Here is an 8,934-nt window from a genome sequence, read left to right as displayed (position 1 = left end):
GAACAGAGCCTCAGTTGTGAACATATGTTACCACTCCCCAGTCTCCCCCAGCCTTCTCTATGGACATTCATTTTTTATGCAAAATAACTTGCATGGCAGCTTCTGAGTCTGTGTTTCCCATGAGACTCCCTCTTGGTTGAAGTGTATTTAACTCTGCCCCATTCTACTCCTCTTGGCCTTCCAGTACTTTGGTGCTGTGTGATGGCCCCAGATGACAATCCCCTTGCCTCCATTAAAGATTCTAGTTTTTACTACTTTGGTAGTATTCTTTTTTTTCCACATTGACATATATTATCATACTTTAAGATGTGATGAAATGGATGATTTCACAGAAAAAAAAATGGAAAGACTTTTATGAAGTAATGTAAAGTAAAATGAGAAAAACCGGGAAAATAATTTCTACAAAAACAGTACTATTAAAAGAAAAACTTAAAAATATTTGAGAGCTCTGAAGAATGCAATGACAAACCATGGACTAATGATAAAACATACTACATATTGAGAAAGGTGATAATTGAAAAATTCAGAATGATACTTAGATTTTTGCAAATAGTCAATTCAGGCATCTGTTTTGCTTAATTATAGATATTAATGACAAGGTCTTTACTTTCTTTTCATTTTGTAATGGAAGTGGTATGTCAGAATTGAAGAAATGGAATAAGGTTAGGATAGCAAAAAAAAAAGACTAAGAAGAGAAATAAATGAAGCTCATCCTTTTATATATATATATATGCAGAAAAGAAGTCCAGAAAGAATCATTTATTATAATTTAAAATGAAAGCAAGCTTTATATGAGTTACACAGTATCATGAATGATCTTTTTCTTCTGTTATATATGTACATGTAACAAAATATTTATGTGCATATCTACAGGCATATATGTGTGCATGCAAGAAGATATATGCATATATACACATATATGTATGTAAATAATGAAACAAATCTGCCTTAATCACTGGAGGAAATAGCACTTGCAATGGGTGGGCACAAAATCATTGTTAAGCAAGAAAGATTTCATTAAAGTATATGGGGTGGGAGGGCAAGTTAGTTGGGCAATTGATTGGATTCAGTCCTGAAGGCTGCAGTAACTGAAATTTGTTAATTGAAGAAATTGATTGAAGTAATTGCAGTCATTTTGTATTTTCTCTCAGAATTAATGGAGGACTGGTAATGGTGTGAAAACATCAAAAGTCTGATAGCACTACCTAGTGTGGAAACAAAGACAATTTTCAAAATAGTAGAAAAAAAAGTACTGAACAGATTTTTTTAAAGACCACTTCCAGCACTTCATATAGTAACTTTATTTGAACACAGCTGGTATTTAATAAATGTTGAATTAAGAGTCAGGTGACTTCTCAGTTCTAGTTCTGTCTCTAAGTAAGTATCTGACCTTGAGAAAATGGCTTGGATGTGATAAAACTTGGTTTCCTTATCTATAAAATAAAGACATTGAACAAGGTCCTTGATTAGATAACTTGGAGTGCTAAACGGAAGATGGCCCAGGATGCAGTAGGGGATCTTGGACTTTTCAAGCTAAGGTCTTTGACAGGTCTAAAGTTGACTCAGGCAACTCTCATTCAGTGATTAAGGCTTAATAAGAATTGAGGCAGAGAATGACCCTTTACCTAGTTAAAAATAAATATATAGATAAATAGATAAATGAATAAATGTATAAATAGATAAACAAATTTTTTTTAAAAAAAATCCATCTGGGAGGGGTAGACCCTCAGGGTTTCTGGGCAAAACCAGAAACAATTGCTATTTACATTCATTCTGAACCAATCAGGGCCCAAACAATGACCAAGTAGGGCTTTGGCCAATGAATGAGAACCAGAGTGATTTGGGGTTCAGTCTGGTCTTAAAAAAAAGGTTTCAGAGATCAAAATTCCCATTCCCTTTCTACAGAGCACCTGCTGGCAAGGATACAATACTTTATATGGGGAAGAAGAAAGAAGAAAGAAAAGAAAGAAAGAAAGAAAGAAAGAAAGAAAGAAAGAAAGAAAGAAAGAAAGAAAGAAAGAAAGAAAGAAAGAAAGAAAAGAAAAGAAAAGAAAAGAAAAGAAAAGAAAAGAAAAGAAAAGAAAAGAAAAGAAAAGGAAAGGAAAGGAAAGGAAAGATGTTTCAGTTTCATCTCCAGCAGGCAGCTCCTTTTCTACTTATAGAGGTTGGTGTCCGTCCTTTGTTCTTTTTATTTATTTATTTATCTGTTTTTTTTAACAAGTGCTTTTAAAACTTTGGGTTCCAAATTTTCTCCCTTCCTCCCCACCCACTCTCATTGAAAAGGCAAGCAACTCGTTACAGGTTATACACATGTAGTCATGCAAAACACTTCCATATTAGTCATATTGTGAAAAACTAAGTATATTTCCCTTCACCCTATCCTACCCCCCATTTATTCTATTCTCTCTTTTGACCCTGTGCCTCCTCAGAAGTGTTTGCTTCTGATTATCCCCTCCCCCAATCTGCCCTTGCCTCTATCATCCCATTGCTCTCTTGTCCCCTTTCCCCCTTATCTTCCTGTAGGGTAAGATAGATTTCCACACCCAATTGTGTATGTTATTTCCTCCTTAAGCCAAATCCTGTGAGAATAAGATTCACTCATTCCCTCTCACCTTCCCCCATTTCCCCTCCACTGTAAAAGTCTTTTCTTGTCTGTTTCATGTGAGATAATTTACCCCATTATACCTCTCCCTTTCTCCTTCTCCCAGTATAATAATCTCTCACCCCTTAATTTTACTTTCCAAATATCACCCCTTCATCTTCAACTCACCCTGTGCCCTCTATCTATCTATCTACATATACATACATATAATTTTTTCCCTCCCACTACCCTAATACTGACAAAGGACTCATGAGTTACAAATATCATCTTTCCATGCAGGAATGTAAACAGTTCAACCTTAATAAGCCTCTTATGATTTCTCTTTCCTGTTTACCTCTTCACGCTTCCCTTGAGTCTTGCATTTGAAAGTTGAATTTTCTATTCCCTTCTGGTCTTTTCATCAAGAATGCTTGAAAGTCCTCTACTTCACTGAATGACCAGATTTTTCTCCTGAAGGATTATACTCAGTTTTGTTGGGTAGCTCATTCTTGGTTGTAATCCTATCTCCTTTGCCCTCTGGAATATTATATTCCATGCCCTGCGGTCCCTTAATGTAGAAGCAGCTAAATCTTGTGTTATCTTGATTGTGTTTCCACAATACTTGAATTGTTTCTTTCTGGCTGCTTGTAATATTTTCTCCTTGACCCAGGAATTCTGGAATTTGGCTACAATATTCCTAGAAGGTTTCCTTTGAGGATCTCTTTCAGGAGGTGATTGGTGGATTCTTTCAATTTCCATTTTGCCCTCTGGTTCTAAAATATCAGGGCTGTTTTCCTTGATAATTTCTTGAAAGATGAAGTCTAGGCTCTTTTTTTGATCATGGCTTTCAGATAGTCCAATAATTTTTAATTTCTCTATCCTGGATCTATTTTCCAGGTCAGTTGTTTTTCCAATGAGATATTTCACATTCTCTTCTGTTTTTTTCATTCTTTTGGATTTGTTTTACAGTGTCTTGATTTCTCATAAAATCTCTAGCTTCCAATTGCTCCATTCTAATTTTTAAGGAAGTATTTTCTTCAGTAAGCTTTTGGACTTCTTTTCCATTTGGCAAATTTTGCTTTTTAGGACATTCTTCTCCTCATTGGCTTTTTGGACCTCTTTTGCCATTTGGGTTAGGCTATTTTTTAAGGTGTTATTTTCTTCAGTATTTTTTTGGGTCTCCTTTAGCACCACTTCTCAGTTTTTCCTCTACTTCTCTTACTTGCTTCTCAAAATCCTTTTTGAGCTTTTGAGCATGGCCTGGGACCAATTCATATTTTTCTTGGAGGCTTTGGATGTAGGAGCTTTAGCTATGTTTTCTTCCTCTGGTTGTATGTTTTGATCTTCTTTGTCACCAAAGTAACATAATATAGTCTGACTCTTTTTGCACTGTTTGCTCACGATCTCAGCCAATTACTTGAGTTATAAACTCTTTGTTAAGGTAGGGATCTGTTTCCAATGTGAAGAATGCACCATCCCAAGCTTCAGGGGTTTTGTGTAGCTGTTTTCAGAGATACTTCTAGGGACCTGTAAATTTTCAGTTCTTCCAGGTTGCTATGATAAAGGGCAAGGTGTTTACTCCTTTCCTGGCCTGTGCTCTGCTCTATGAGTGACCAGAAGCACTCTTTTCTGTCTTGGAACTGTGAGGAGGATTTCCTCTCCACCACCACTATGAGCTCCACCACGCCAGCACGCCTCCTCACCCCAGGACCACCACCAAGAACTGTGACCTAAATCTAAGCACAGGCAATGCAAGAGAATCCTGCACCAGCAGAGAGATCCCTACAATTCCCCTCTGATCAGCCACTCTATTCCCCCTCAGCCAAAAGTTCAGGAGGCAGTTGCCTCCCCGGGGTCGAGCGGGGACTGGAGCTGAGACCACCTCGCTTCTCTCTCTTACCACGGACACAGACTTTTCCCATTGACCTTCTAAACTGTCTTCGGTGTTCGTGGGTTGAGAATTCTGGAAACCACCACAGCTTTCTGTGATTCAGTCTTCTGAGGCCCTCTCCAGGTTCACTGCAGCCTTTGCACCCACGCCAAACTGCACTCTTCTTCTAGTCCAGTGCGATATACCTTTTTGATCAACCATCGAGGTTGTCTTGGGCTGGAGATTTGTTTTACTTCATCTTTTTGTGGGTTTTGCTGCTTTAGAATTTGTTTAGAGCCATTTTTATAGGTATTTGGAGGGGTTTGGGGGAGAGCTCAAGCAAGTCATTGCTTTTACTCCGCCATCTTGGCTCCACCTCCCCGTCTTTTGTTCTCAAAGAGAACCATGACATCAGGGAGGTGATGCCATGACATGCACGTGGATTGGATTTAAGTGAGGGAAGGCTGTGCAAAGCCACCAGCCTCACTTTGTCCTCCAGAGTCATCTAGGTCCAACAGCCAGGTATAGATCAGAACAACTGAAGATGTCCCAGGATGCAATGGTTTGACAAACATTTATTAAGGACCACTGAAGAAGCTGTTAGTGGCTTCAGTTCATTGCCTTGGAGTGGAGCTGGTAGAGAGATTAGAAAGAGAATCATATTAGGTGCTAGGGGAGATGCAAAGCAAAAGGAAAGATCAGTTAAAAAGGAACAGTAGGAAAAGACTTTATATGGATATAGTTTAAAAGAGCATAACCTCACTAGGACCAAAATCTTTTATGATCCAATTTCCTCCCATGATTGCCAAGTCCCATAGATTTTGGAAAAGTAATTATGATATTATTAAATAGCTTGACTTCATTTATTGTTTTTCAATATTTTATTGATGTTCTTTTTTCATATCACCATCACTCACAAGAAAGAGGTACAAGTCAAACTAAACAAATCTACACATTGGGCATGTATAATAATGTGTGCTCATTCTATACCTATATTCTCTTATGAGAGCAGAAAGCATGTTACACTATCAGTCCTCTGGCATTATTGTTCATTGGATCTATCAGTTTTTAAGTCTTTCAATGTTGTTTTCCTTTGTATTACTATATATAGAGTATAAATTATTCTGGTTTTGCTTACTTCTTTGTCAAAGTTCATGAGAGTCTTTCTATTCCTCTGAATTTTTCACCTTTGTTCTTCCTTAAAATATAAGAATATCTCATTATGTGTGTATGCCACATCTCATTGAACCATTTCAAAGTTGATGGATACTAACTTTCATTCTTGTTCTTTGTTCCAAAAGAAGTATATATGTATGTTGATATACATACATGTAATTTATATACATATTCACATATATCTTTATATAATTTCTCTATCTATCCGTTTATAACAGATATGAGAACTTTCCCTTTGTTTTTTTTTGTTTTGTTTTTTTGTTTTGTTTTGTTTTGTTTTTTTTCTTGATCAGTCAAAAACTATTCAGTGATTACAAAGTGCCTGGTACTGTGCTAGATGGATACGGGTGATAAAAAGATAGAAATACGATAGTGTCTGTCCTCAAGGAGCTTGAATTTGAATTGGGGTAACAGTTTGCCCACCTAGATACACAAATTATATCCAAAACAGATGCAAGGTAGTTTCTAACTTTTATACTACTGTCCTCTTCAAATTTCTTTTGTAATTCTTCAATTAGTGCTAGTGTCTCATTTGTCACAGTTTTCTACTCTGCAAGTTTCCCTTCATTGAATGTCACTCATGGATTCCATTCTGGGCTATATAACTGTCTTTGTAGGTGGAATAGGGCATAGAATGGTGGACTGGGGAAAGGAAAACTTCAAATCTTGCCTTAGTCATCTGCTAGCTGTGTGACCCTAGCCAAGTCACCTATCCTTACTCAGCCTCACTTTTCTCACAGATAAAATAGGGATAATAATAACACCTAGATCCTAGGTCTTGTGTGTGCATCAGATAACTTTAAATCACTATGTAAATACTATCTATTATAATTGTTTTTCTTTACATCTTATCTAATCTGGGCAAATCTATGCTGACTTTTGACCATAAGCTATCTCCACCTGAAACTCAACATGGCAAATACACAACTCCTCAGCTTTCAATTCTGAACAACCTCTGCATCACTATTTATAGTCGTCTTAGACAATCTGCTTCCAAAGACTAACACATTGATTTGAATTCTGGTGCCTTTCTATCTTCAGTCAGTCCTTCAGTCAATCAAAAAGCATTTATGGCTTGCTCTGCACCAAGTGTTGTGCCATTGTGCAATCTGTATGATGAGGGAGTGGAATTATAAGGCAGCTAGAAAGCATCTAGCTGACTCTTTTTGCATTGTTTGCAAGGAATAGGCTCCTAGGATCTTATGATGCCTAAATTAAATATAGACACACAGAGTAGATGGAAGGTGAACATAGAGGGGGAAGAAGTAGAGACTGAGAGGGACCAGGAAGGGACCCCTATGGCAGGAAACATTCAAGCTCAGTATACACATTGAGGGACAACTTTGTTTTTCAAAGCCTGTTCATTAATCAGTCTTATTTACAATCAGTCTTGAAGCAAATCTCTCCAAAGTATGTCTGCCAATGCAAAGGGCATCAGAAAACTCTTGACAATTTAGTAGGTTTGGCCCAGAACAGGAGCAGCCCAGCCCAGCCCAGACCAGAATAAGAGAACAGCCCAAAAGAGGAATGATAAGCTTACAAAGTAGAGTCATCCATCTGTGGAGTAACCCAGCTTATCTTTGAAGTCACCCACACTCGACTGCCATAGTTCAACTGCCTCTATCAATGCACTTTTGTGTGGACTTTTTCTGAAAAAGAAAAAAAAAGACATGAAGGCCCACAGTTCTAGAGTTTTGAGTTTCCCTACAAACATATATTCCTTACAAATTTGCCTCACTGCAATGATACTTTGCACTGCATTTCCAATTCATATCTTCCTCACAGTGAAGGAAGTCACCAAATTTTCAGATTAAAAAAAATAACTTTTTAATGTTTCAGATTAAAAATATTCACCATGAGGTCCTGGTGGGGTTCCAGTTACATGAAGAAATATAGTAAGTAGAGATTATCTTCAAGTTAACCTCATATTTGTTGAGCCTGGATTCTATGATGTGTCCCCATTTCTATAGTACTTGTGAGTTTACAAAGCACTTCATACAGGATGGCTCTGAGAGGAAGGTAGTGCAAGGACAAACACCCCCACTTTATAGATGAGAGTATCAGGAAAGTTAAATGACTTATTCATTTACAATGTTCAAATGTGAGATCTAAGATAAGAAGCTAGGTCTGCTATGTCTGAGGCCAAGGCTGTCCTTGCTATACCACCTAACCTTTTCCAAAAGAAAGATAGATTTAATACTCTTTTATTGTCCCCCACCCTATTGTATCACACACACACACACACTCTCTCTCTCTCTCTCTCTCTCTATATATATATATATATTTATATTTTATATTTATATATATATATATATGTATATATATTTAAGGCTAGAAGAGAGGTCATTTTTAGACAACTTTAAAATTAGCCCAATCTTGGTGAATATGACACTTCTTCTACTTTTAATAGTCACCTCAAATTACTGGGTAGTCATTTCCGTCTATCATTGAACAACCATAAAGGCAGTTTAAAATATCATGTCAACAATGCTGTCTACAATTCAGTCACATTGATAGATAGCATCTATGTTGCTCACATCTCAGTGTCCTTAGGAAGTATGTAACACCACGGTATCTAGGGGATACGTATTAAATCCTTGATGATAATGATGATGACTATGAATGCAAAAGTAGAAAAGGAAAGAATAGCAGGCAGGTTTCACTCTATTCTGGCTAATGCAATTATTCTTTCTTTTAAAATGAATGTACTTTTTTTTCTGCCTCTAAAATGTGATTCTGCCCCTGAAGTCAAGATAGAATAGAATTAGCAGAACCATCAACACTGTTCAGCACTTATTCACAGAACTATTTTCGATGTATTAGTAAGTTAAAATGGATTTCCAACATGATGAGCCATCTGATCTGTCACATTAGTCTAGTTGTCAGGGGCATAAACTTTCTCTGTGTAAAGGAAAAAAAAAAGCCTTGAGGGATTTTTGCTGAAGAAGTCAAAAAGCACTGAGAGCCAATTGTTTTTGCAGCCAATGAAGTCTAAGACTTAATAAATTCTTTTGACTATAACACCTATGCAAATTAGTCTATATTTTGGATTCAAACACTTATTGACATGAATATATATATATATATCCAATTTCTTCTGTATATTAAATAAACTTAGCAACTGTCTTATGAGAATATTTTTTTCTAATTCTTCCATATTAATATAAATAAACATACCTACACATGTGCATTATATAATTCCTCTTCAAAATAGGCAGTAATAATATCCAGGAGAGTTATAATTGGCTATGAAACAGACAGTCGCCTCTGGCAACTGAGGTAAAACAGGTTGACTGTTGAACTGTAA

This window comes from Vombatus ursinus, unplaced genomic scaffold (genome assembly GCF_900497805.2).
Source record: "Vombatus ursinus unplaced genomic scaffold, bare-nosed wombat genome assembly UNPS02014802.1, whole genome shotgun sequence".
NCBI lineage: Eukaryota > Metazoa > Chordata > Mammalia > Diprotodontia > Vombatidae > Vombatus > Vombatus ursinus.
Note: the sequence above shows the minus strand (reverse complement) of the source record.